A 27,340-nucleotide genomic window follows, 5' to 3' on the forward strand; every position below is an offset into this window, starting at 1 on the left:
CGGTGGTTCAGTTGTTCTGCCATTTGGTCTATTTGCATATTAGGGTTTTATATATATAGATAGTAGAAACTGATGGATATTTTGTTGTTTCTTCTTTTCTTCCTTCCTTCTTCCCTCCTTTCCTTTATTTTTCTTTTCATTTTTAATTTCTTTGTTTTTGTGATTGTAAACAAAAATTCAATTCAATGATTATCCTCATGCATGTTAATTTTGTGAAAACATGTATGTTGTACATCCTGGAAGTAGAATTTCCTGGTAAAAAATATGCACATTAAAATTTTTGAATAGATATATCTAAAGCATCCTCTGAAAAAGGACTACCAATTCACATTCTCACCAAGCATGTATGACTAACCACTTTCTCCATGCCACTCCCATCCCTGGATAGTCATATTTCGGTTTTTAAATATTAGTCAATCTGATGAGTAAATGAGTTGTTTTGACTTACATTTACTTACTTACTGGTGAATGTTTTTGTGTTTTATTGTCCATATGTTTTTCTTCCATAAATTGTCTATTTACATCATTTGTCAATATGTTTAGTTGATTTCATATTAATTATAAGAACTTTTTATATCAGATGGACATTAACCCTTTTATTATTTGACAATAAGTTGTCAGACAGTATGCTTTTCTCTCTCTTCTTTGAAATTCCACCTTTCTATTCAACTCAATTATCTTTACACACATCGTTCTGGACTCTACTTCGGGGTTGCTGATTTGTCTACTCTTACTATGACATTATCCTGATTATCATAACTTTACAGTATATTTGACTATCTGCCATATCCCCTTCCCTGATTTCTTTTTCAGACTATCTCAGGAAATTATTGGGCTTTATTCTTTTGAACAAACTTGAGATTGAGTTTCCAGAGTTTTATGAAGAATCATACTGTGATTGGGTTTGAATGAAATTTTTAGATTTATTTGTAAAGATTTCACATCTCTACTATATTGAGTTTCCTATTCATAAACTAGTTCATTATGAAGCTATAGTTTTGTTCATAAATAGGGATTTTTAGGGATAAATACTATTGTAGAGTATTTTGTTGTTGTTGTTGCCTAGCAATGTTGTACGCATTCTGCAGTTATTGTTTTGTATTTAAAAATTTTTCTTTTGAGATAATTGTAGATTTACATGTGCATGTGGTAGAAGAAATAATACAGAGAGATTTAGTGTGCCCTCAACTCAGTGTCTGCCCGTGGTAACACACTTGCAAGACTCTAGGACAGGGGTGGGCAACCTTTATGTGAGTGCATGCCAAAACCAGCAAAATCTCTGACTCAAAATTCTTCTGCGTGCCAACCCTAATTTTTTGAGAACATGTTACGCCTGCTTGATATCTCTTAAGGTGTACGTATGTGAAGAACCTTGAAGAAATAATAAAATTCATTTGAGTGACAAAAACACAGTATATAATGATGAAAAATACATGTATTTTTTAATGTATACATGCACACTGATAGTACGACAGAAAACTTTATGACTCTGTTTGATATTATCAGTGGGACTTTAGCTGCTGCATCACTGATGACAGAGATTTCACATCAGGTTTATATTTTGTGACTTTCAGAGATATGCACGAGCTACTACTTTCATCTGTCAGGCTACTCCTATTAAGAGACTTAACACAATTCATCACTGAGAACAAAGATTCACAGCGTATGTGGATGAAAACATGGAGAGTAATGCTGTTGCAAAGTTTTTTAAACAGAAAAAATTTTCTGGAATGGCATTCCAAGTCCTTAATAGTTCGTTTTTGACATTTCTCTCTGGTACTCCTGTCTCTAATCACTTTTTCCCAATGTTTTCCTAGTCAACTCTAAGGTCAATAAATTTCTGCTTCAAAATTGAGCTATTCTGAAATTCAATCAACTGCATTTCAAAGTCAGCAATGTCTATCCATGAAAACATTTGTAAGTTTAGTTCCTCCAGTTTCATGCTGTCTGGAAACCTCATGAATTTTGCTGTCTCTTCCAGTTCTCTGAATTTCACAAATCTTGAGAAGAACTGCTCAATAGTTGACTCGATCATGTTGAAAAACAGCTTTTGAAGTCTTTGACAGTCTGTTCTGTCATCTTTTGGGAGGTCTTTGATGTGCCTCTTGAGGTTTGGGAAATATCTAAATCTCTCACCATCCATATCCCTCTTAAAGACTTCCAGTTTCTTTTCAAAAGCCTTTATGTAACCAAACATAACCTCAAGTGTCTTGCCAGTTCTTTGTAATTTAACATTTAAGTCATTCAAATGTTCACAAAAATTGTAAATGGAAGATTATAAGAGAGGGTTTCATGTGCCAGCAAAAGTTACTGGCGTGCCATGTTTGGCACACGGGCCAGGGGTTGCCCACCCCTGCTCTAGGATAATATCACAACCCAGGATATTGACACTGATACAATCAATAAACATAACATTTCTATAAACACAAGAATTCCTCGTGTTGCCCTTACAGCCATAGATTCTTCCCTCTGACCTCCACACTCTCCTTAATCTCTGTAAATCACCAATTTGATCTACAATTTGACATTCATTTTTGTCATTTAGAGAATGTTATATAAATGGAATCATGAAGTACTTAACTTTCTGGGATTGTCTTTTTATACTCAACAGGATTTTCTGGAGATCCAACCAGATTGGTCCCTGTATCAATAATTCATTCCGTTTTATTTTTGTGTAATATTCCATTGTATGGATGTGTGACAATTCATTTAACCATTCATCTGTTTAATAACATTTGTGTTGTTTCCAGTTTTGGGCTATTCCAAATAAAGTCGCTATAAATATTAGTGTATAGGTTTTGTGTGTAATTCTTTATTTCTCAGGAATAAATACCAAGAAGTGCAGTACCTGGGTTGTATAACTTCATGTGTTGATATTAAAAAACAAACTTCTAGACTGTTTCCAGGGTGTTTTTTACCATTTTATATTTTCATAAGCAATAATCCAGTTTCTCTGCATTTGCTGTGGTCACTATATTTATTTTATTTTGGCCATTCTGATAGGGTGTAATGGTAACACATTTGGCTTTTCATTTGCATTCATTTACTGGCTAATGCTGTCAAACATCTTTTCATGTGCTTATTTACCATCTTATTTGGTGAAATATCTCTTCATGCCTTTGGCCAAGTTCTAACTGGATTGTTTGCTTTTTTACTGTTGAATTTTCAAAGATTTTTGTGTAGTCTAGCTATTAGCCCTTTGTCAGATATGGGGTTTGAAAATATTTTCTCTCAGTTGCAACTTGTCTTTTCATTTGCTTAGCAGAGTCTTTCACAGAGCAAAAGGTTTTCATTTTGGTGAATTCCAATCTATTAATGTTCGCTTAAATGCTGTCAAGTCCAAGAACATTTTGCCTTGCTTCAGAACCTGAGGATTTTCTCCTATGTTTTTTTTTTCTAAAAGTTTTATATTATACATCTAAGTCCATGACCCATTTTGAGTTAATTTTTGAGCACAGTATTTACTTAGGTTGAAGTTCAATTTTTCCCTATGGGTTTGAAATTGCTCAAGCACCATTTGTTGAAAGGCTGTCTTTATTTTACTGGATAGCTTTTTCTCCTTTGTTCAAATCAGTTCAGAATAGTTGGTGGGTCAGTTTCTGCATTTTCTGTCTGGTCCCTTAATCCATGTGTCTTCTCTTTTTCCATCATATTCCTCTTTGATCAAATATGTCGTGAAATAGAGTAGATTGATTTTTCCTACTTTTTTCTTTATTAAGTTTGTTTAAGTATTATAATTTGTTGTATGTTCATGTAAAATTTGGAATAATGTTGTTTATGTCTACAAACACCTTGCTGGGATTTTGATAGGAATTACCTGGAATCTGTATACCAATTTAGGGAGAATTGACATTTTGATGATGTGGAGTCTTCCAATCCAAAGCATGGTATGTCTCTCCATTTATTTAGATCTTCTTTGATATCTTTCATTAGTGTTATGTAGTTTTCAACATAGAAATTATGTACATGTTTTGTTAACTTATACATATATGTATTTCATTTCTTTTGAGTAATTATAAATGCATTTTTAATTTCAATGTTAACATGCTGATTTCTAGTATATAGAAATATAATTGAATTTTGTATGTTACTGTTATTTTCTATGCCCTTGATAGATTCACTTGTTAGTTCCCTTTTTGTTGACTCCTTGGAAATTGTAACATACACAGTCATGTCATCTGCAAATAGGGACTATTTCTTCTTTTCTGATCTACATTTTTTTCTTGTTTTAAGGCACTGTCTAGAACAGTGATGGCGAACCTATGACATGCGTGTCAGAGGTGACATGCGAACTCATTTTTTGGTTGATTTTTCTTTGTTAAATGGCATTTAAATATACAAAAAAATATCAAAAATATAAGTCTTTGTTTTACTATGGTTGCAAATATCAAAAAATTTCTATATGTGACACAGCACCAGAGTTAAGTTAGGGTTTTTCAAAATGCTGACACGCCGAGCTCAAAAGGTTCGCCATCACTGGTCTAGAACTTCAGCAATGTGTTCAATAAGAGTGACAAAAGTGGACATATTTGTCTTGTATCCAATCTTAGGGGACAGCATTCAGTCTTTCAAAACTAAGTAAAATATTAGTTTTTTTGTAGATGCTTTTCGTTAAGTTAGGAAATCTTTTTAATTCTATTTCTTCTGCTAGTTTTTAAGTTACAAATGCGTGCTGAATTATGTCAAATGCTTTTTTTAAAACATGAATTGATATGATAATTTGATTTTTCTTCTTTAGCCCTTTACTATGGTGGATTACACTGGTTTATTTTAAAACATTGAACCAGCCTTGCATCTCTGAAATGAACCCCAGTCAGTCACGGCATATAATTCCTTTTAAACGTTGCTGAATTCTGTTTGCTAATATTTTGTTAAGGATCTTTGTGTCTATGTTTATGATAAGTTATTTTCTGTGGTTTTCTTTTTTTGTATTTTGCATGGTTTTGGCATCAGGAAAATCCTAACTTCGGAAGATGAATTAGGGAGTGATCCCTCCTCTTTTATTTTCTGAAATATGTTGTGCAGAATTGATGCTAATTCTTTAAATGTTGGGTAAAATTTCATAGTAAATCTGAGCTTAGAAATTACTTTTTAGAGAGTATTTATTATTTTCAAAGTCAATTATTCTAATAGTTGTTAAGATATCCAAATAATCTATTTCATACTGAATGAGCTATAGTAGTTTGTATATGTCTAAGAATAGGTCCATTTTATCTAAGTTGTCAAATTTATGTGTAGAGAGTTAATTGTAGCATTTGCTTTGTCTTAATGATTTTCTCTACAATCAATTTCACTGATTTCTACACCTTATTATTTCCTTCCTTTCACTTGCATTAGGATTATGTTACTCTTATTTCCTTATATCCTGAAGTGAAATCTTAGATTATTGTCTTGAGCCTTTACCTCTTTTCTAATATATGCATTTAGTGTTATAAATTTCCATTTCAGCACTGTTTTAGCTGTGTCCCATACAAATTTTGTATGTTGTATTTCATTCATTTCAATGTATTTTTAAATTTTCCTATTTGATCCATGGATTATTTTAAAATTATTATTTTGATTCACAATATATTAGTTTTCTTTGGTTGCTGTAACAAATTACCACAATTTGCAGGCTTAAAACAACAGAAATGTATTATCTTACATTTCTGAGGACATAGTCCAAACTGAGTCTAATGGGCTAAAATGAAGTATCAGTAAGGTTGATTCCTTCTGGGGGCTTCAGAGAATAGTCCATCACTTACCTCTTCCAGCTTCTGGTGACTGTTGACATTCCTTGGCTTCTGGTTCATCATTCCAATTTCTGCACACATTGTCACATTGCTTTACAGTCTGCTACAGTACAAAATATCTCTTCTTTCTTTCTTATAAGAATACTTTTAATTGTATTTTTGGCCATTAAAATTCAATTAGCAGGAGGTATGAAGTTCTCTCTCAATCTCCCAAACCAGTCATGGCTGGAAGCAGAATTGAGAGTATTGCACCAGTTCTATCCTAGGGGTTTGGGAGTAAGGGCCCCTTGCTTTAGTTTTAACACTGAACCAGTACCTAGAATCTGATAAGGTGGTTCTCATTTTGTTCCTGAGGCCCAGGTCCCAGCCCCCAATACTCCAGACACTGCCTTGTTCTCACCAGCCCTCTTCTAAGCAGGAGAGCCCTGAATTCCAGGCTGGTGACTGGGCCTTACTTCATGGGGCTCCTGTGATGCTAACTGCCTAGGCTTCTAAATGCTGCCTTTTCTCTGTGTTATAGCACCTTTTGACTCCTACCCAGCCCACCATTGCCATATATTTTTAGACTTCCTTCCTGGCCAGCCAGATGGAGTTCTCTACCTGTATCAACAGATGGGTCAATTCTCTTAGTTCCATTTCCACCTGAGTGGAAGAGCACAGTGCAATATTTCACCTGATCTCCTACTCAGCCCTAATCTAAGTGATCAGTGCTGATGAATCCAGAGATAAGACCCAACAATGAGATAACCAGAGCATCTTCCTTCCTTAGTGTTAAATAGACTCCTGGTATTTCCATCAACTTATACGTGACCTCAGGACCTCTGAGGTCAGGTGCAGCCAAACCCTGCCTTGACCTCTCGGACAGCCTGCTCTTTCCTTTAGAGAGGAGTTGAGAAGGAGAGGATGTCTGTGGACAGAGATGTTAACCTGAACTTAGCTATATTGGACATATGACCTTGCACTCTCTCTGTGCTCCATACCTTTTTTTTTTTTAAATATATTTTATTGATTTTTTACAGAGAGGAAGGGAGAGAGATAGAGAGTTAGAAACATCGATGAGAGAGAAACATCAATCAGCTGCCTCCTGCACACCCTCCACTGGGGATGTGCCCACAACCAAGGTACATGCCCTTGACTGGAATTGAACCTGGGACCTCTCAGTCCGCAGGCCGACGCTCTATCCACTGAGCAAAACTGGTCAGGGCTGTGCTCCATACCTTTAAAGCTACACATTTAATTCAGAGAAGCAGTTAGAATAATTGTTCTTCCCCACAGGAAAACCATGCATGGAAACTAGAATTAGTAACTAATTGAGGAGCTCATGTCTGACAAAACTGAAATCACACCTCATGTCTGCGTGTTAGTATCCTCTTGCCAATTACTCAGCAAAGGAAAAAATTCACCACTTCTTGGAAAATAGTTCACACTATAATAACTAGAGAAGAAAGATAATAGTAAATTCATTGCATCATCAAGTTCTTACCCTAGGTTTTGATATATTTAAGTCAATTTCAGCAATGATTGAAACTCACTTTGTTTAGGAAAATTGAAAGAAGTGAGGAGGGCACAGAGATCTAGCTATCTGAGGGAAGACATTCTTAGATATAAATATTCAATGTTAATCCTTTGCTCAGCCACAAGCTTCCAAAGGACAGGTGCAGCCAAACTGGTTATGTTCATGGAAGCACAGAACATTAGAATGTCAGCGACTGAGGAAGGGAGGTGATAATAAAACCAAGAAGCAAGGAATATTAATATACAGTACATTTTTAAATAAAGGCACCTCATCCCTCCACCATATTATTTATTTTCTGCTTTAGCATTTGGTGTGACAGTATGAAAGCCCATTAGGCCTCCAGGAATTAATAGAAGTACAGGAAGAGGCACTTTTTTTTTTTTTCCCCCAAATATGTGTTGTTTCTCCTTTCTCTCTCTATTGGTGGTCAAACCACTTGAGCCATATATGATAGTGTTAGCAGAGGTAGCTAGATATTAAAAAGGAAGAGAGCAAAGGGAATCAGACATTAAGAAGCCTAATCAACAAATTCAGGGGAGCTGAATTGGTCACTGTGCTTGCTTCCCTAGAAAATTGCAGAATTTGTAGGCTCCCGAGGAGACTGCTGCACCAGGACATAATTCCTGAAGCAGGCAGGTAAGGTTGTTACCTGTCATTAGCCAGGATTACCACAGGAAGGAATAATAGCAGCAAAAATTCCTCTGCTGGGCGCATGTGCTATAGGAGCCAAGATGGCAACCATAGAGTCCTGTCAGTCTCTCCTGAGAAAAGGATCGATTGGATAAGGGAACCCAGAATCCTGGAAGACCTATGAAATGCATTGATCAGGGTGAGGATTTAACCAAGCCTGCGAAGGATTAGAAAATTGATTGGTTAGTTTGAAAAAGTGCCTAGTCCTTCTCAAGCCCAAGCCTAACAAAGGGGCTCCCTTGCCCACACTCTCTCCCACTCAGTAACATGCCCTTGTCCTGGCTGTTCTCTCTCCATAGCAGCTATGCAGATCTAGCAGCCGCCTGGGGCCTATGGCGGACCACATGGGCTCCAAATGCTGGCCTGGGTACAATGCCAATAGGAGTACAGCTGGAAACACAGACTAAGGTAGCCAGACAAGGACAGGGACTGAACTAGACTGAGCCAATGGCACAGAATTTATGGACACCGGCCTTTCTTCTGGGCTGGACTTCTTTCAAAGCAGGATGGAGCTGAACTTGGGACTGTCATTTGCTCTTGCTTCTACAATAAACTTACTACTAACCCTTGTCCTCCCATACATGGGTTTCTGGAATGCATTCTTCTCAACTCCATTTCCACTGGCAATAATAGGAAAACAATTTAATCTTAAGGTGACTGGCTTTTATATTTTAGACTCATGATGGGGGGAAAAATAACCCCCTCATCCCTCTGAAACATAGAAAGAGTTTATTTGTTATACAGAACCCTTAATACTCTGCCACCAAAAGGGAACTTCTGGAGACAGGACACCAGAGACAGAGGCTGCCTGCCTGTAGGGTAAGTGTGCAACATTCTGTGTGCTGTGACTGGAGGGGTTTAGAAAAATATACTTCTCTAAATAGTCCTTCTTCTATCCTGGATCATTGCCAGAAATATTATCATTAAAATGCCCCAAATTTGCTCTCCACAGGTATCTGATACACTAAGGAAAGCATAACCCCCCAAAACATTAAGGCTTTCATATTTTATTATGAATTAAGCCTTCTGGATGCATTCCTGTGGGACAGAAAGCAGGTAATTGTATCCTGCTGAAAATGAATAGAAAACAGACCTATGTTGGTGTGGGGAGAAGAGTTGAGGGTGAATAATGCAGGAGACCACCCAAAAGGTGAAGTGAGAGCTCCCCGGCATTCGAGGAAGCATGAAAAAAGTGATTATGTGAAATAATCCAGGGGAACAGAAACGTCAAAAGAGGAACAGAGAGGGCCTCAAAGACTGCAAGGGAGGCCGTAACCCTCGCTGTATTCTGTGATCTTGAAGCTCTTCTTTCCTCTCCATTCATGGATTATTATTGCTTGACCTTATTTTCTTGTTCCCAAAGCATTTAGCCTAATGAAACATGTGACAGGTCTTTAAATAACATTGTTTTGTTCAATGCTGTTTTATTATAATATTGATGAGATGCTATAGGAACTTAACTCTTATATCAATTAGCCTATGGTAAATTACATTTTTTTATGTCATTTCACTAAAGGTTTCAGAAACTTTTGACAAGGTTAAATGAGGACATGTACATTTCATTAGTGCCCTCACTCTATTCTCAAATCCCACAGCCCACCTCCCATGAAATATCTCACTTAGGTATCTCATCCTCCATCAGCTGTGACAGGTATCTCATCCTCCATCAGCTGTGACAAAGCAGCACACATTTGCTGAAATGCCAGTTATCTTCTGTGTTGTTTACTTTCTGTGCACTCACCACCTTCCCATGAGGGATTATACATTTTATTATGTACTTAGTGGAAATAATCAAGGTAAATATTAACTACTAGAGGCCCAGTGCCCGAAATTCGTGCATGGGGGGTTGTCCCTCAGGCCAGCCTGCGCCCTCTCGCAATCCAGGACCCCTCAGGCAGGGTCTCTAGGCCTGGTTGGCGATCATCAGAGCTTTCCTTTTCCTGGCTGCCAGCAGCTGGCCCAGCCCCTGCCCTTACCACGGCCACTGCTTGCCATCTGTGCGGTGCTGCCCCTCTGCCATGCCACTGGTCACCTCCCTCTGTGGGCAACAGGTGTGAGGTGCGATTGCTTGGCTGGCCTGGGCCTCCCTCTGCAGGGTGATCGATTATGGGGCCCCCAGATCAATAGCTTCGCAGAAGGAGACCCCACCCACCCGCCACAGTGCTGCCAGACAAGTGGCCTGGGCCTCCCTCTGCAGGGCTCTGCCATCAATGGCTCCGCAGAGGGAGGCCCTGCCTACCCGCCACAGCCCCGCTGGCTGGGTAGTCTGGACCTCCCTCTTTGGGGTGATTGATTGTGGGGTTCTGTGATCGATCACCCAGCAGAGGGAGGCCCTGCACACCTGGCCAGGGCTCTGCAATTGTGGGGTGATGGCAGCCCCACCCCCCCCGACTAATTGCATCGCACCCGACTCGGCTGGCCTGGCGCCAGTGCGTGTCATAGTGTGGTTGTCCAGAAGGTAGTTCAGACTGTCATTCTGCTGTTAGGTAGTTTGGTCGATTTGCATATTACACTTTTATTATTATAGATGACTTAATGCACTTGTCTTAGAATAAAACATATTTCAAAAATGGCATCCAGAGGTAAGAAATGAATGTGATGAGATGAGACTCAGTGGAAAAGTTGGAAACCACTAACCTAGGGTTCCCAGCCTGATAAAAACATCAGGCCTCATCTTCACAGACACCCAGACCTGAATGAATCACATGTTCTGAGCATCTGATATCTCTGCAAAGACAGTACAAAATGATGACAAGTAGCCAGAAGGGCCTCCCCAGGGCTTTGATACAGAACAAGGTAAGGGGATTTTGCCCTGGAATGATTTTATCCATTAGAATGACGAAGGTTGTATTTTTAGCAGCCCAGTGGGAAAGGTTTAAAAGTCAAAATTAGAGTTATTTAATGCAGCAAAAATACTAATTTTTGCTCAATTGAGTCCACAGTTCATACCTGATCCCTTACTTTTGTCAACTAAAGGTCATCACCACCAACAGGAGCCCCCAATTTAGTATGTGGTGAGGGGAGAAGGACTTTATTTAGCGCACACAGCTCGATTGTGAAACAGCATGGCTGTGAGGTGACTTAGACAAGGCAATCCAGTATCACAGTTCTGATCCAGTGAGACAGTTCTGCTCTGGTAAGGTGAGAGAGCTTCATTCCACTGCTGTGGCTCATGCTGGGAAAGTAGTCTGAGGGAAACTGAAAGTGCGCTACCCATAGACAAAGGTGAAGCTGGCTTGCATAGAGAGAAGTCCCCACTCATGATCTCTGATTGGCCCATACTCATGCAAATGAAAATTCCAAATCCTCACAGTTTGATTGGCCTAAAAACACTGTCTTGATTGGCTAGAATGGAACAGCTCTGCAAATGAGAATATATAGTTGTGCCACTCTGATCAGACAGGAAAAATCTCAGTCTTATTGGTTCAATTGCAGTCCTAGGAGCTGTCCTATAAGGGTCAATTCAGACACAGAAGCACAATTGCAAGCTGAAAGCCTAGTCTGCAGCTTTACTCTAACATGCAGTATGTAAGAGAGGCCTCTGCAAACAATGGATGGTAGACATTGATTATGAATTTGGGCCCAATTAACCACAAAGAGTCCTTCTTGGAAGGTATTTTCTCTCTCTGGATTAATATCCTATATAATAAAAGCCTAATATGCTAAGTGTCCGGGCGTCTGATCGGCCATTCAACCAATCAAAGTGTAATATGCTAATGATATGCTAAGGCTGCTCAACCACTTGCTATGATGTACATTGACCACCAGGGGGCAGATGCTCCGACTGGTAGGTTAGCTTACTGCTGGGGTCTGGCCGATCCGGACTGAGCAAGCTGGGCCGGACATGCCCTGGCTGGCCAACCTCCCGCATCCCTTCCTGGCTCCAATCGTGTACCAGTGGGGTTCCTTGGCCTGGCCTGTGCCCTCTTGCAATCTGGGACCCCTCATTCTTTACTGCCTGCCTGCTCACTGCTCCTTACCACTGCCACGAAGGCAGGAGAGGCTCCCGCCACCACGCTGTGCTCACCAGCTGTGAGCCTGGCTTCTGGCTGAGCAGCGCTTGCCCTGTGGGAGCGCACTGACCACCAGGGGGCAGCTCCTGTGTTGAGCATCTGCCCTCTAGTGGTCAGTGCACATCATAGTGACCGGTCATTCTGGTCAATCCACTGTATTGGTCACTTAGGCTTTTATTATATAGGTTTTTTTAATAATAGCCATTCCAACCACTGTGACTGTGTATCTCATTCAGGTTTTGATTAACATTACTGATGATTAGTGATGCTGAACAGTTTTCATATGCCTGCTGGCCATCTGTATGTCTTCTTTGAGAAATGTTTCTTCATGTTCTTGCCCATTTTTTGATCAGAGTGTTTATTTTTTTGTTATTGAGTTATATGAATTCCCTATTTAAAGTGGTTGGCAAAAGTAGGTTCACAATTGTGAATACATGAAACAGTTTATTCTTGTATTATTATTTATTAATTATTGTATTATTTTCCATATGAACAGCTGTAAACTACTTTTGCCTACCCCTTTCAAAGAGCCAGATCTTCATTTTATTGATCTTCTCTATCCTTTTTCTATTTCATTTATTTCCATTCTGATCCTTATTACTTGCTTCCTTCTACATAATTTGGATTTTGTTTGCTCTTTTTCTAGTTCATTTAGGTGTAAATTTGGATTTTTCACTAGGAGCTTTCCTGCTCCTTGACAGAGGCTTACTTTCATCTGATAGCTGCTTTGCTGTATTCCACAAATGAATTTTATTTTCGTTTACATTTGCCTCAAGGTAGTTTTTTATTTCCTGTTTCATTTCCTCTTTGATCCATTGGTGGTTTAGAAGCATGTTTAAACTCCATGTATGTTTTATTTTTCCAGTTTTCTTCCTATAGTTAATTTACAGTTTTATGCCATTGTGACCAGAAAATATGTTTGACATAATTTCAGTCTTTTTTTCATTTATTGAGGCTTGTTTTGTGGCCTAATATGTGATTTATACTGAAAAATGTCTTCCATGCACTTGAGAAAAATGTGTAATCTGCATTTTTGATAAAATACTCTGTAAATGTGTATTACTTCAAACTGGTCTAGTGTGGCACTTAAGGCCATTATTTTCTTATCAATTTTCTGTCTAAATGATCTACCCTTTGAGGTAAGTGGAGTATTAAAGTCTCCAACTACTATTGTATTACTGTTCATTTTTTTCTTTATTGCCCATTATTATTTGCTTTTTATACTTGAGTGATCCTATGTTGGATGTGCAAGTATTTACAATTATTATAGCCTCTTCTTTTAAAATTTTTAAAAAATATTTATTATTGATTTCAGAGAGAGGAGGGGAGAGGGAAAGAGATAGAAATATAGATGAGAGAGAAACATTGATCGGCTGCCTCCTGCATAACCCCTACTGGAGATCAAGCTCGCAACCCAGGCATGTGCTCTAACTGGGAATTGAACCAGCAACATCCTGGTGCATGGGATGACACTCAACTAAGTGAGCCACACTGGCCAGGTGTTATATCCTCTTCTTGATTAACCCCTTTGAAATTATGTAATGTCCTTCTTTATCTTTTTTTTTTTTTTTACAGGAGTTGTTTTAATGTCTATTATGTCTAATATGAGTATTTCTATTCCAGCTTTCTTTTCTTTCTATTTTCATGTAATATCTTTTCCTACATCTTCACTTTTAGTATGTCTTTTGATCTAAAGCAATTCTCTTGTAGGCAGCATATAGATGGAACTGTTTTTTTTTAAATCCATTCTGTCACCCTATGTCTTTTGATTAAAGCATTTAGTCCATTACTTTTAAAGTAATTGTTTATAGGTAAGCACTTATTGTCATTTTGTTAATTGTTTTTTTGGTTGTTTTGTTATTCTTTTCTGTGTATTTCTTCTCTTGACCTCCTTTAATTTGTTGATTTTCTTTAGTGTTTTTATTGGATTCCTTTCTCACTTCCTGTGTATATTTTTTATGCTTTGTGTTTATGGTGACCTTGAGGTTCACAAATCTCCATGTATATCTACAGCATTCTATTTAAACTGATGGGCATTTAAGTTCAATTACATTCTAAAAGCACTGCATTTTTACTCCCCCATTCACTCTTTATTTTTGATGTCATGTTTAATATATTTTTGGTGTCCCTCCAATTACTTATTTTACTAGAGGCCCAGTGCACAAAAATTTGTGCACTTGGGGGGGAGGGTGGGTTCCCTCATCCCGGCCTGTGCCCTCTTGCAGTCTGGGACCCCTCGGGAGATAACGACCTGCTGGCTTAGGCCTGCTCCCAGGTGGCAGAGGACAGTCCCAATCCCTGGGTGCAGCCCCTGGTGGGGCTCAGAGCAGGGCTGATTGGGGAGTTGGGGCGCCGCCCCTTGTCATGCACAAAGCAGGGTGGATCGGGAGGTTGCGATGCCACCCTCAGTCAAGCTCAGGGTAGGGCCAATTGGGGGGTTGGGGCACCACCCCCTGTCTCACTCAAGGCAGGGTCGATGGGGAGGTTGCGGAGCCACCCCCTGTCACGCACAGAGCAGGGCCAATCAGGGGGTTGGGGCTCTGTCCCCTGTCACACACAGAGCAGGGCCCATCAGGGGGGTTAGGGCTCCATACCCTGTCACACACAGAGCAGGTTCGATCAGGGGGTTGGGGAGCTCCCCCCTGTCACTCACAGAGCAGGGCCCATCAGTGGGGTGTTGGGGCTCCGTACCCTGTCATGCACAGAGCAGGGCCCATCAGGGGGGGTTGGGGCTCCGTACCCTGTCATGCACAGAGCAGGGTCGATCAGAGGGTTGGGGAGCTCCCCCTTGTCATGCACAGAACAAGGCCCATCAGGGAGTTGGGGAGCTCCCCCCTGTCATGCACAGAGCAGGGCTGATCAAGGGGTTGAAGAGCTCCCCCCTGTCACTCACAGAGTAGGGCCGATAGGGGAGTTGGGGCACCACCCCCTGTCACACACAGACCAGGGCGGATTAGGGGGTTGGGGCGCACACCCTGTCACACTCAGGGCAGGGTCGATGGGGAGGTTATGGCTCTACCCTATCACACACAGAGCAGGGCCCGTGGGAGGGGGGTTGGGGCGCTGCCCTCTATCACCCACAGAGCAGAGCCGATCAGGGGGTTGGGGCGCTGCACCCTGTCACACACAGAGCCACAGGGCGATCAGGGGCTTGGGGAGCTTGCCCCTATCAGGCACAGAGCAGGGCTGATCAGGAGGTTGGGGCACCTTCCCCTGTCACAAACAGAGCAGGGCGGATTGGGAGGTTGTGGCCCCGCCCCCTGTCACACACAGAGCCGCAGGGCGATCAGGGGGTTTGGGCGCTGCCCACTTCACGCGGATCCTGGTGCCAGGAGGCCTCGCGGCTCTGCTGATCCCGGTTCTGGGAGGCATATTACCCTTTTACTATGTAGGATAGAGGCCTGGTGCATGGGTGGGGGCCAGCTGGTTTTCCCTGAATGGTGTCCTGGATCAGGGTGGGGGTCCCCACTGGAGTGCCTGGCCAGTCTGGGTGAGGGGCTGAGGGCTCTTTTCAGGCTGGCGGGTGACTGAAGCTCCCAACTGCTCCTTTTTTTCTTTTTTATTCTGGGACAGCTTTAGCTCTGAGGCTTGTCTCCAGCTCTTAGGCCTCCACTGCTGAAAGCAGGTATCTGGTTTGTTTGGGTTCTATAATCGAAATACTGTTTCAACTCCAACTCTGAGATCCTGGCTGGCTGTAAGGTTTCTGGGGTTTTGTTTAGCTTCTATATTTGTAACAGTGTTTCAAACGGCAAGCTCAGAGGCCTGCAGCGGCAGGCAGGGAACGTTGGAGTCCTCTGTCACTGAAGCAAGCAAGCCTCATGTTCGCTTCAAGCTGCCTGGCTGCCAGCCGCCATCATGACTGGCAGTTAATTTGCATATCGCCCTGATTAGCCAATGGGAAGGGTAGCGGATTTACGGCTAATTACCATGTTTCTCTTTTATTAGATAGGATTGTAGGTATTTTTTTTTGCTACCTTTATCTTTTAACCTTCATATTAAATGGTTGATTCATTGTGTTTATTGTACATTTGCCTTTATGGGTGAGATTTCTCCCCCACCCCCCTGCGTTTTCTTATTTATTGTTATGGTCTTTCCTGCATGAAAAGGATCCTTTAACACTTTTTTGTAAAACCAGTTCAGTGGGGTTCTGAACACCTTTAGTTTTTGCTTGCTTTGAAAACTCTTTATCTCTCCTTCAATTTTAAATAACCTTGCTGGATATAGTCTTCTAGGTTGTAGATTCCTTTCTCTCAGCACTTTAAATATTATCTGCCACTCCCTTCTGGCCTGTAAATTTTATTCTGATAAATCAGCTGATAGCCTTATGGGGTTTATGCTTTGTGTTTATGGTAATAGCACATAATATGCTATTATCAAAACTAGAGGCTTGGTGCATGAATTCGTGCACCAGTGGGGTCCCTTGGCCTGGTCTGCAGGATTGGGTTGAAACCAGCTCTCCAACATCCCCTGAGGGGTCCCGGATTGTGAGAGGGTGCAGGCCAGGCTGAGGGACCCCACCAGTACATAATTGGGGCCAGAAAGGGATGCAGGAGGTCCCTGTAGATGGCGACCAATGGCAGCGGCAGAGGTGGGGGGCGAGTGGGTAGTGCCAGGCCAAGGTGGGGTGACAGGCGGGGTTGTGGGGCTGCAAAGCTGGGTGCATAAGCTAGGGCACAATCTCCGCAGGCCACCCAGAGGGATCCCACCCTTGCACGAATTTTGTGCACTGGCTCTCTAGTCAAGAAATAACATGTGTTTGCAAAGATGTGGAGAGAAGGCACCTCTCATGCACTGCTAGTGGTTCTTCAAATTGGTGGAACTACTAGGGAAAAAAAGTATAGGGATTACTCAAAAAACTAAAAATAGATCTATTGTATGACTCAGTAAGGAAACAAAAACACATTAAAAAAGATATCAACTACCCTTATGTTCATTGCAGCTTTATTTACAATAGCTAAGATATGGAAATGAATTAGGTGTCCACTGAAGGATGAAAGGATCTATAATAATAAAAGTGTAATATGCTAATTAGACCAGATGTCCTTCCAGATGTCCCTCCTTCTAGACAAAGCCACAGTGGGCGGGGACCGAGGTAGAGGTGGCACAGGCCCCTGGCCATGGCAGCAGCAGGCGGGGGCCAGGGCCAAGGCCCTTGCACAAATTTCATGCATCGGGCCTTTAGTCTCAGGTATAAAATGTCAAATCTCTATTGTATACCTGAAACTATTATAGCTAACACTAGAGGCCCAGTGCACGAAATTCATGCATGGGTGTGGTCCCTCTGCCTGGCTAGCAATTGAAGCATGAGTGTCTGGCATGAAAATTCATGCACTGGGGGGTGGTTCCCTCAGCTCGGCCTGCCCCCTCTCAGAGTCTGGGAGCCTTCAGGGGATGTCCTATTGATGGCACCGTGGAAGCCATAATCTGGTCTCCCTCTGTGGGAGGGGACCAGGAGGATCAGGGGAAGGCGCTGCTCCCATCACCCCACTGCTGCTGCCAACCCACAGCCCTCACTTCTTAGTGCTGGCCCTGCCCCCTGCCCATTTGTGTGTGTGTGTGGGTGATCTGGGGTCAGGCCAGCTGTGGGAGGGGCTGTGGGAGGTTGAGGCACCTTGGTTACACCCCATCCAGCTTCTGCAGAGGATCCAGGACTGTGGGCCACCTTGCCTCTCCCAGCACCTGCCTGCCTCTGCAAACAGAGGGGCTGCGTGGCGGTGGGTGGGACCTGCCCACCTCTCCCAGAGCCTGCCTCTGGGGAGGGAAGGGCTGTGTGGCAGCAGGTGGGACTGGCCCGGGCTCTCCGGCACTTCCCACCTCTCCCAGGGCACGCCTCTGTGGACGGAGGGGCTATGCTGCGCACATGGGACCAGCCTGGGCCCTGGGCCCCGCTGCCTCTCCTTCGCCACAGACCCTGCTGCAGCTTTGTCTGGAAGGACGTCCAGAAGATGCCCAGTCTAATTAGCATATTATCCTTTTATTAGTATAGATAATATTGTGTACCAAATATACTTAAATAAAATTAAAGTTAAAAATATTAATTTATGACAACAGCAACATAAGAAGAAGCTCTACAGGAGTAGTTCTGCATTCTTCTGAAGCAAAGGTGGTATCAATTCAAACCAGGTCATTAATTTAGGATATTGATTGTAAGTCCCATGGTAACCACATAAAAAGTATCTTTAAAATACATAGAAAAGGAAATGATAAAGAAATAAAAACAATACACTATAAAAATCAATCAAATACAAACAAAATAAGGTAGCTATTGAGGAAATGAGAAACAAGAAAGGTATAAGACATACAGAAAACAATAATAGCAGGAATAAGTCTTTCCTTACCAGTAATTATTTTACATGCAAACAGATTAAACTCTTTAATCGAAAGGCAGTGGTGACAGAACAGATTTTATTTTTAAACAATACAACATTATGACACCGATAAGACCCATTTTCCTGTTTTATTATTATTCTAACTTATATGTATTGGGGTGATGTTGGTTAATAAAATAATATAGATTTCAAATGTACATTTCTATGATACATGATCTGTACATTGCATTGTGTGCCCACCACCCAAAGTCAAATCATCTTCCATCCCCATATATTTGCCCCCCTTTTACCTTTACTACACCTCAACCTCCTTTCCCTCTGGTAACCACCATGCTGTTGTCTATGTCCACAAGTTTGTTTTATATCCCACATATAAGTGAAATCAAATGGCTCTTAACTTTTTCTGTCTGACTTATTTCCCTTAGCATAATATTCTCATGGTCCATCCATGTTGTCACAAATGGCAGTATTTCATCCTATATTATGGCTGAGTAGTATTCCATTGTATACATGTACACCATCTTCTTTATCCAATTATTTATCAAAGGACATTTTAGTTTAGATACAAAGACTCAAAAAGATTGAAAGTAAACAAATAAAAACAAAAAGTTTTTATTGCAAGCTTATAGTAATAAAAAAGTAGCTGGAGTGGCTATACTATTGTTGGATGAGATACACTTTAAGTCACAAGCTTTTACAAGAGACAAAGAAGAACATTATATATTAATAAAGGGTAACTTAATCAAGAAGATATAATGTAAATATATACATACCAAACAATAGAGACTCAAAATATATGAAGCAAATATTAACATAAGTAAAAGAAAAAAATACACATACCTACATTAATAACTAGAGACTACAATACCCAGCTTTCAGTAATGGATAGAATATCTGGACTGAATAGCAATAAGGAAATGGGGGACTTAGATAACATAATGAAGACAATATAGATATCTATAGAGCAGAATATACATTATTTACAGATACATACAGGACATTCTCCAAGATAGACCATCTATTAAAGCACAAAAAAGTCTCAAAAAAAGATACCAAGTATCTTTACAACTATAATGGAATGAAGCTGGAAATCAATAGAGAATGAAAACTGGAAAATTCACAAATATGTGGAAATTAAACAACATACTCAAACAACTAATGGGTCAAAGAAAAAAATCACAAGGGAAATTAGAAAATACTTACAGACAAAATAAAATAAAAATACAATATATCCAAAGTTATGGAGTTCAGTTAAAGTGTGCTCAGAAGAAAATTTATAGCTCAGTGCCTACTTTAAACAAGGAGAATGATCTCCAGTCACTAACTTACTCTGTCTATGCCGTAAGGAATGAGAAAAGAAGAGCAACCTACATGCAGAACCAAAAAGAGGAATTAAATAATAAAGTTGATATAAACAAAGCAGAGAATGGTAAAATAGGGATCAAAAAAACTGACAAAACTTTGGCTAAACTGAGAAAGAAAAATAGAGGATACAAATAAAATCAGAAATTAAAGTAGAAACATTACTGCTGACTTACAGGAATAAAAAAAAAATTATAAGATAAAATCCTATGAACAATCATACACAAACACATTAAATAACCTAAATAAAATGGACAAGTGGGTAGAAACAAGAAAATTGTCAAAATTGATTCAGGAAGAAATCAAATAATCTTAATAGACCTATGTCAAGCAAAGAGATTGAAGCAGCAGAAACCTCCCAACAAATAACAGTTTAGAAATAGATGGTTTCAGGGGTGAATTCTACCAAACAGGTAAAGTGAAATTAACATCAGTCCTTCTAAAACTTTTAGGATGAAGGAAATACTTCTTTGCTCTTTCTATGTGGCCAGTGTTACTTTAAGAGCAAAGACATAAAGATAACACACACATACTCACACAAAACCCTACACCCAAGTATCATAATATAGATGCATAACATCCACAAGTGAATACTAGAAAATGAATATCAGAGTATATTAAAAGATATAGAATACTAGGAGCCCACCCACCCGCCGTCCTGCCTTGACACCCGAACCTCTCCACGCAGAGCTCCAGCACGCCTGGCCTAGCTCCCCAACCCCTCTGGCCTTCGCTGGCTGCTTCAAGCCCTGCCCTCAGTCCCTCCAGTTGCCTTGGGCTGGTCCTGACTTCTCCAGGTGCCTCCCTGCTTCCGCCCCATCTCTGGAGCAACATGAGGGCTCCGCCCTGTCACGCGCCAGAGGAGAGCAGGGAAACCTCCCGTCTGCTGTGCTGTGCACTGTCTTTTGAGGGGCCGGGTGCTCTGAGTGTGAGTGGTGGGTGGCGAAGAACAGGTGAGGGGAGCGCTACAGGCTCTCACCCCCGCCCTCCCAGGCAAGGGGTGATCCCGCCTCCTCTGGTCGCCTCCCCACTTCCACCCTGTCTCCAGGAGCAATGCTCCTCACCGCATGAGCAGGCAGCCCCTCCTTAGCGATCATGACTGTTACGGTGTCCCAGCTAATTAGCATATTACCTCTTTATATATATAGAAGACAAGTGGGAGTTATCCAAGGAATTAAAGTGTGGTTGAAAACATGAAAGTAATCTAACATACCACATTAATAGATGAAGGTATAAAATAACTCGATCATTTGAATTGATGCCTAAAAAGCAAAATCCATCACACTTTCATGATTAAAAATACTCAAAAAACAGAAATTGAAAGAAACATCTTCAATATGATAAAGTACAATTATGAAGAGCCCACAGCTAGCATCATACCTAGTTGTGAAAGACTGAAGCATTTCTCCTAAGATCAGGAAGAAGCCAAAGAGATCAGCTTTCACCACTGCCATTCAATATTATATTGACAGTCCCAGCTGGAGAAATTAAAAAAGAAAAAAATTAAAGGCATCCACACTGAAAAAGTTAAACTATTTGCATTCACAGATGACACACTCTTATATATAAAATATCAAAAAGAATACACACAGACACACAATCTAGTAGAATAAGTGAACTCAGGAAGATTTAGGGTACAAGATTAACACATAAGTCAATTTTGTTGGTATACATTCACAATAAATAATTTCATAATCTACAAGTATAAAGGAAATTAATGAACCAATTCTATTTATAATAGTATTTAAAATAATAAAATACTTAAGATATGTATTTAACCAAGGAGGTGAAAGACTATATAAAACACTGTTGAATGAAATTAAAGAAGACCTAAATAGATTTTTTAAATAATGTTTATGATTAAATGAGTTAATATTATTAAAATGGCAATATTACCCAAAGTGATCTCCAGGTTCAATGAAATTATCAATATTCTAACAGTCATTTGCATAGATTGAAAAGCCTATCCTCAAATTCAAATAAAATTGTAAGTGGTCCTGAATAGCCAAATTGATATTGAAAAAGAACAATTTAAAAAGACTCACAATTCTTTATTTTAAAATCTACTACAAAACTACAGTCCTCAAAGCAGTATGGTCCTAGCATAAAGACAAACATATAGACCAGGCATATCAAAGTCGCAGCCCATGGGCCACATGCAGCCCACAGTGAATATTTTTGTGTCCCAGACAATATAGCGGTATATAAGAAATGTTTTAATAAAAAATTCATAACTTAATTTTTACAATATCCTGTTATACATAATTATTAATAACGAACTACAACGTTTGCTAATGACTGATTACTATAATTGGGTTGCATTCATTTCCCTTACACGCCTTACACAGGCACAGCATTTCTTTCCATGAATACTAGCAGCAAATATTTTAGCAGCCGATTACCACACCATTAGTCTTGGACTGACTTGTTTGGTGTGCGCAACAGGAAATATTTCGCATTTGGAGAATAAGAAAAATAGATTTATTTGTATTATGCTTATTAATTTTTGCAGTTATTCAATATCTGATAAGTTAATGTTCAATATAAAAATATTAATTTTTATTAAAATGTTTGATTTTATGTTAATGATTATTCATTTATTTCAGCCCTTTGAATTCAGCCTGTCTCATTCAAAATAAACCTACGTTTGTATGAAAATTGAAGCTTTTGTTTTTTTGTGGCCCATATAAACTTAAACTTTGTTTATTTGTCCCATGTTAGCCTTTGAATTTGACATGCTTGATATAGACCAATGTAATAGAGTTGAGAGTCCATGTATTTATTGCCATTTGATTTTCAACAGGGATGCCAAGATTATACAATGGGGAAAGAACAGTCTTTTCAACAAATGGTGCCAGAACAACTGGGTATTCACATTCAAAATAATTAATTTGTACTACAAATACCATATATAAAAGTAATCCTAAATGGTCAAAGGCCTAAATATCAGAGCTAAACCCTAAAACGCTTAGAATACACAGGTGTAAATGTTCACAACCTTGGATTTGTCACTGAATTATTAGATAAGAAAGCAAAAAACACAAGCCTCCAAAATAAATAAATAAATAAATAAATAAATAAATAAATAAATAAATAAATGTATTGAGCGTCATCAAAACGAAGCACTCTTGTGCACCAAAGAACATGATCAAGAAAATCAAAAGACAACCTACAGAGTAAGGTTGCGAATCATATATCTCACAAGGGTCTAGTATCTGGAATATATGAAAGACTCTTACAATTAAATAACATAACGACAAACAATCCAATTCAAAATGGGCAAAAACAGGCAACAATAGTCAAACCTAGATAAACTGGACTATCTCAAAATTTAAAAAGTTCTGCCAAAACCGGTTTGGCTCAGTGGATAGAGCGTCGGCCTTCGGACTGAAGGGTCCCAGGTTCGATTCCGGTCAAGGGCATATACCTGGGTTGCGGGCACTTCCCCAGTGGGGGATGTGCAGGAGGCAGCTGATCGATGTTTCTCTCTCATCGATGTTTCTGGCTCTCTGTCTCTCTCCCTTCTCTCTGTAAAAAATCAATAAAATATATTAAAAAAAAAAAAAAAAGTTCTTTGCATCAAAGGACACTATCAACAGAGTGAAAGGGCAACCTATTTATGTAATGAGGAAACAGTTTGAAAATCATATATCTGATGAGTTAATATGAAGAAGATATAAATAACTCCCATAACTCAACAACAATAAAACTAAAACTAATAGATTAAAAATGTAGACAAAAAAACTTGAATAGACCTTTCTTCAAAGGCGATGTAGGAATGGCCAAGAAGAAAATGAAAACAAAAGAGCTCAATACCATTCATTATTAGGGAAATGCAAATTAAAAAAAAAACACAACACACTGAGACATCACTTCACACCTATTAGGATGGCTACAATTTTAAAAAGAAAGAAAAAAGAACAAGTAAGTGTTCACTGTACATCACTGGTAGGAATGTAAAATAATTTAGCTATAATAGAAAATAGTTTGGGCTTTTATAAAAAATTAAACATAAAATTACATAAGACCCAGTAATTTCACTCTTAACTATATATTCAAGATAATTGAAAACAGGCACTCAAGCATGTACATGTACACACATGTTGATTGCCTCCATTGTTCACAATAGCCCAAATGTGGAAACAACTTAAATGTCCATTAACAGATAAATGGATAAACAAAGTGTGATATATAAATACAATGGAATATTAATCATAAAAAATGAAGTACTAATGCATTGTGGATAAATCTCACAAAATACTATGCTAAGTGAAGGAAGCCAGACACAGAGAGTCACATACAGGCATAACAGAGAGAGATTGCAGGTTCAGTTCCAGACATCTCAATGAAGTGTCATAATAGAGAGAATTGTAATCTTTTTGCTGGTGGATTTTGCCTTCAGTTGTAGAAAATGAAGCACCTGCAAATAAAGCAAAGTGAGGTAAAGCTAGGCATGCTTGTAATATGTGATTCCATTTATGTAAAATAGCCAGAACTGGTGCATCCACAGAAGTGACAGCAGATTAGTGGTTGCCAGGGTTTGGAAGGAGGATGGAATGGGACATCATTTGTGGGGAAGCATGGGACTTGGTTGGAATGTCTGTAAGGAGGATTCTCCAGAAGATTGGGGTCCTCTGAGGGGACCTTGCCGAAGGCAGCAGCCCCTACCTTGACTTTTCCAAACGAGTCCAATTCCCTGGGGTGTTTTGCTAGAATCTCTATGTTTAGTCTTTAAAGATTCAACTTTCTCAAGGATACTTACCCTGCTGATTGTACCTAGAGGTTAATTTGAGTTCAAGCTTTTGTTACAATAAAAAAGCCAACGAGGCAGGCAATCAGAGCTATTTGCTACTAAAGCAAACTAGTCCTTTAGCCCTCTCTTTCACAAAAACATGTGTCAGAGTAATCTGTTCATCTGTTGCTCAGGGTCTGCTGGTCAGCCCCGGCAGTCATTGATGGCATGGCGATTCCTTCTCTGGTCCTGGAAAATCATGGAATTAGATAGAGGTAGTGGTTATACAACCTGTGAATGCACTAAATCTTAATGAGTTGTGCACTTCGGCATGCTTACTTTTATGTTATGTGAATATAACCTAAGAAAAAATGTTTTCCTCTAATATAAATCATTTAGATATAATCAAGAAAAATAAAGTGATTATATTAATTCTGTCACTGTTTAAAGCATCAAAGAGGTTGCCCTGGCCAGTGTGGCTAAGTTGGTTGAGCATCACCCCATGCACCAAGAGATTGCTAGTTTGATAACTGGTGGGCTCAATCCCTGGTGGGGGGTGTGCAGGAGGCAGCTGATCGATGATTCTCTCTAATTACTGATGTTTCTATTTCTCTCTCCCTTTCACTTCCTCTACAAAAAAATCAATAAAAAATACATTTTTTAAAAAAAACCTCAAAAAGAAAATCATCTCTTGGGAATTTTAGCCTTTTTGGAAAATATTGTGGAGAATTTACAGCAAGGGAATCAGTCTTTAAGTGGGTTTAATCTACCAACATGCTCCCTGGTTGTGGGCTTTATTATGACTCTATATGATGAGCAATGTTTATGATTATATAAAATACTCAAGGAATCAACCACATTGAGGGTTATGGAGTGTCCATATTTTACTACCAGGGAAGAGAAGGACCACCCAGCATAGTTCCCTCCATATCAGCTCCAGCTCAGGTTCTGAGGATGAAATTGCTGCAAAGGTTTACAATATTAGGAGCTTTCAGGGTAAATGAGCCAGGATTTATCATGGATTTGCCTATACACTGGAGGTATTTAGCTGATCATTTTTTTAAAGAGTTAACTGTCTCAAGATATCTTGGTGATATATAAGAATAAATTATTTCTGAAGAAAATTTTTGAAATATGTTTTCATTTTGGGTACAAGCTTTTACTTCCAAAAGAGCATCTTTCCACCTTGCCTTCTTTATAAAAGATAATCTTAAAGATACTCTATACTGAAACAAAGAAAGCCATATTCGTTATTATTAAAGAGTAAGTGTTTTAGGTAATCTTGCATAATATTATGTTATTCTTCTATAGGTTTTACTTTTTTTTTTATCTTTTATCTCTTCAGCCTAGTTTTCCCTCAGCATTCATGATAAAAGTAATGATCACTTTTTGCTGCAAAAGAATATTCATTGCAGGTATACTCTGAGCCAGGTCTGAGCCTGGGGTTATATTGGGAAATAAAATAGTCAGACAATATACTTCATGGAGTTTAAAGTTTAGCTTAGAAGATATAATTAATACAGAGAAGGATGGTGTGTGTACATGTTCCTGAATGACTTCATTTGTGAAGATGGTAAGCAAATCTTGGAAAGAACAGATATTATTGCTGAGACCTTAAAGATATAGCTGGGTTAAGTCTTGGAAATTTTGGTAGAAATGGGAATTGGTTTAATAGATTAAGGGAACATGTGTAAAATACCCAAGACAAGAGAGAACCATTGTGTCACTATAAGTGAGAGAAGACTGCACTGCAGGTAAGTGGAGTGGATTGGACTTAAGAGGCCAGAACACTCAGGGCTCAAAGGCCATGGTCAGTCCTATGATTCTTATTCTAAGGCCAGTGGGAAATCAACCACAAGTTAAAACAAAAAAGACACATGATAAGGGATTAGTTTATCAAAGAGACCTTTAGGTGCAGAATAAATTGAAGTAAATAGTAGAGAATATACCCAGAGAAAAAGTGGACAGCTACTGGTGAATTGTAGGTATTCAGTGCTGGCTGCTCTCATGGCATGATGAGAGTAACACACCTCTGAGGGGAGTGTAATCTGGGGACATGAGACAGGAATAATGGAATCTTCCCTCCTCAGACACCATCTGGACAAGCACAGATGACATATGGGGCTGGATTAGTCATCTTGAAGAGAACCCCAGTGGTCAACTTTGGGACAATTTGAGCTTCAAAGTAAGTAATGAAGACAGGTGACAAGCCATTGGAAAAAAAAAAATAAGGATCCATGAATCCATAATGTTGTAATGAATACCTGGGGAGCAGGCAGGTGCTTGGTTACAGTCAGAAGCCAGATATAAATACTGGAGCAATGATAGAAATGGAAGTCACCATCAGAAAGTGGTTGGTGCAGATAAGAGTCATCTACAGACACAAAGGCTTGTAGGTAAAAGTTCAATGGAATATTGACATATTGTCAAAGGGAAACTGGAAGAATTTTCACCCAGCAATAAAGTTGACAGGGTGGGTGGACTTATGTCCCCAGCATGGGGGGTTCCTGCAGGGCCTGGGTCTGCTGGGGGAGGAGGCCTGGGCAGGCTGCTTGGGGTCATCTGTGCTCTTTAAATCTGTGAAGAATGTAAAAATGAGAAGTCTCAGGAACAGTTCTGGAAAAGGAAAATTGGACAGCAATGGAAGAATACATTCTACATGGGTTATAGAGGGGATTATAGCGTTGAACCATGTTGATTTCCTGATTTGAGAGTTGTGTGGTGATTATTTGGGAGAGTGTTTTATATTAGGGAAAAGAATACTGATAAAAAAATGACACCTCTGCTGCTGAGTGCAATTCGGGGAAAGGTACTAGGAATAATTGAACGTTTCTTGTGAAGGGCAAACTCAGCAAAGTGATAACCGGGGCAACTGGGTAAGACGAGCAGTACTTTGTACTGCTATTGCAATTATTCTACTAGTAGAAGTTTGAAATTATTTGCAAATTAATTACTTTTTAAAACAA

This window comes from Myotis myotis, unplaced genomic scaffold (assembly GCF_014108235.1).
Source record: "Myotis myotis isolate mMyoMyo1 unplaced genomic scaffold, mMyoMyo1.p scaffold_m19_p_2, whole genome shotgun sequence".
NCBI classification, from domain to species: domain Eukaryota; kingdom Metazoa; phylum Chordata; class Mammalia; order Chiroptera; family Vespertilionidae; genus Myotis; species Myotis myotis.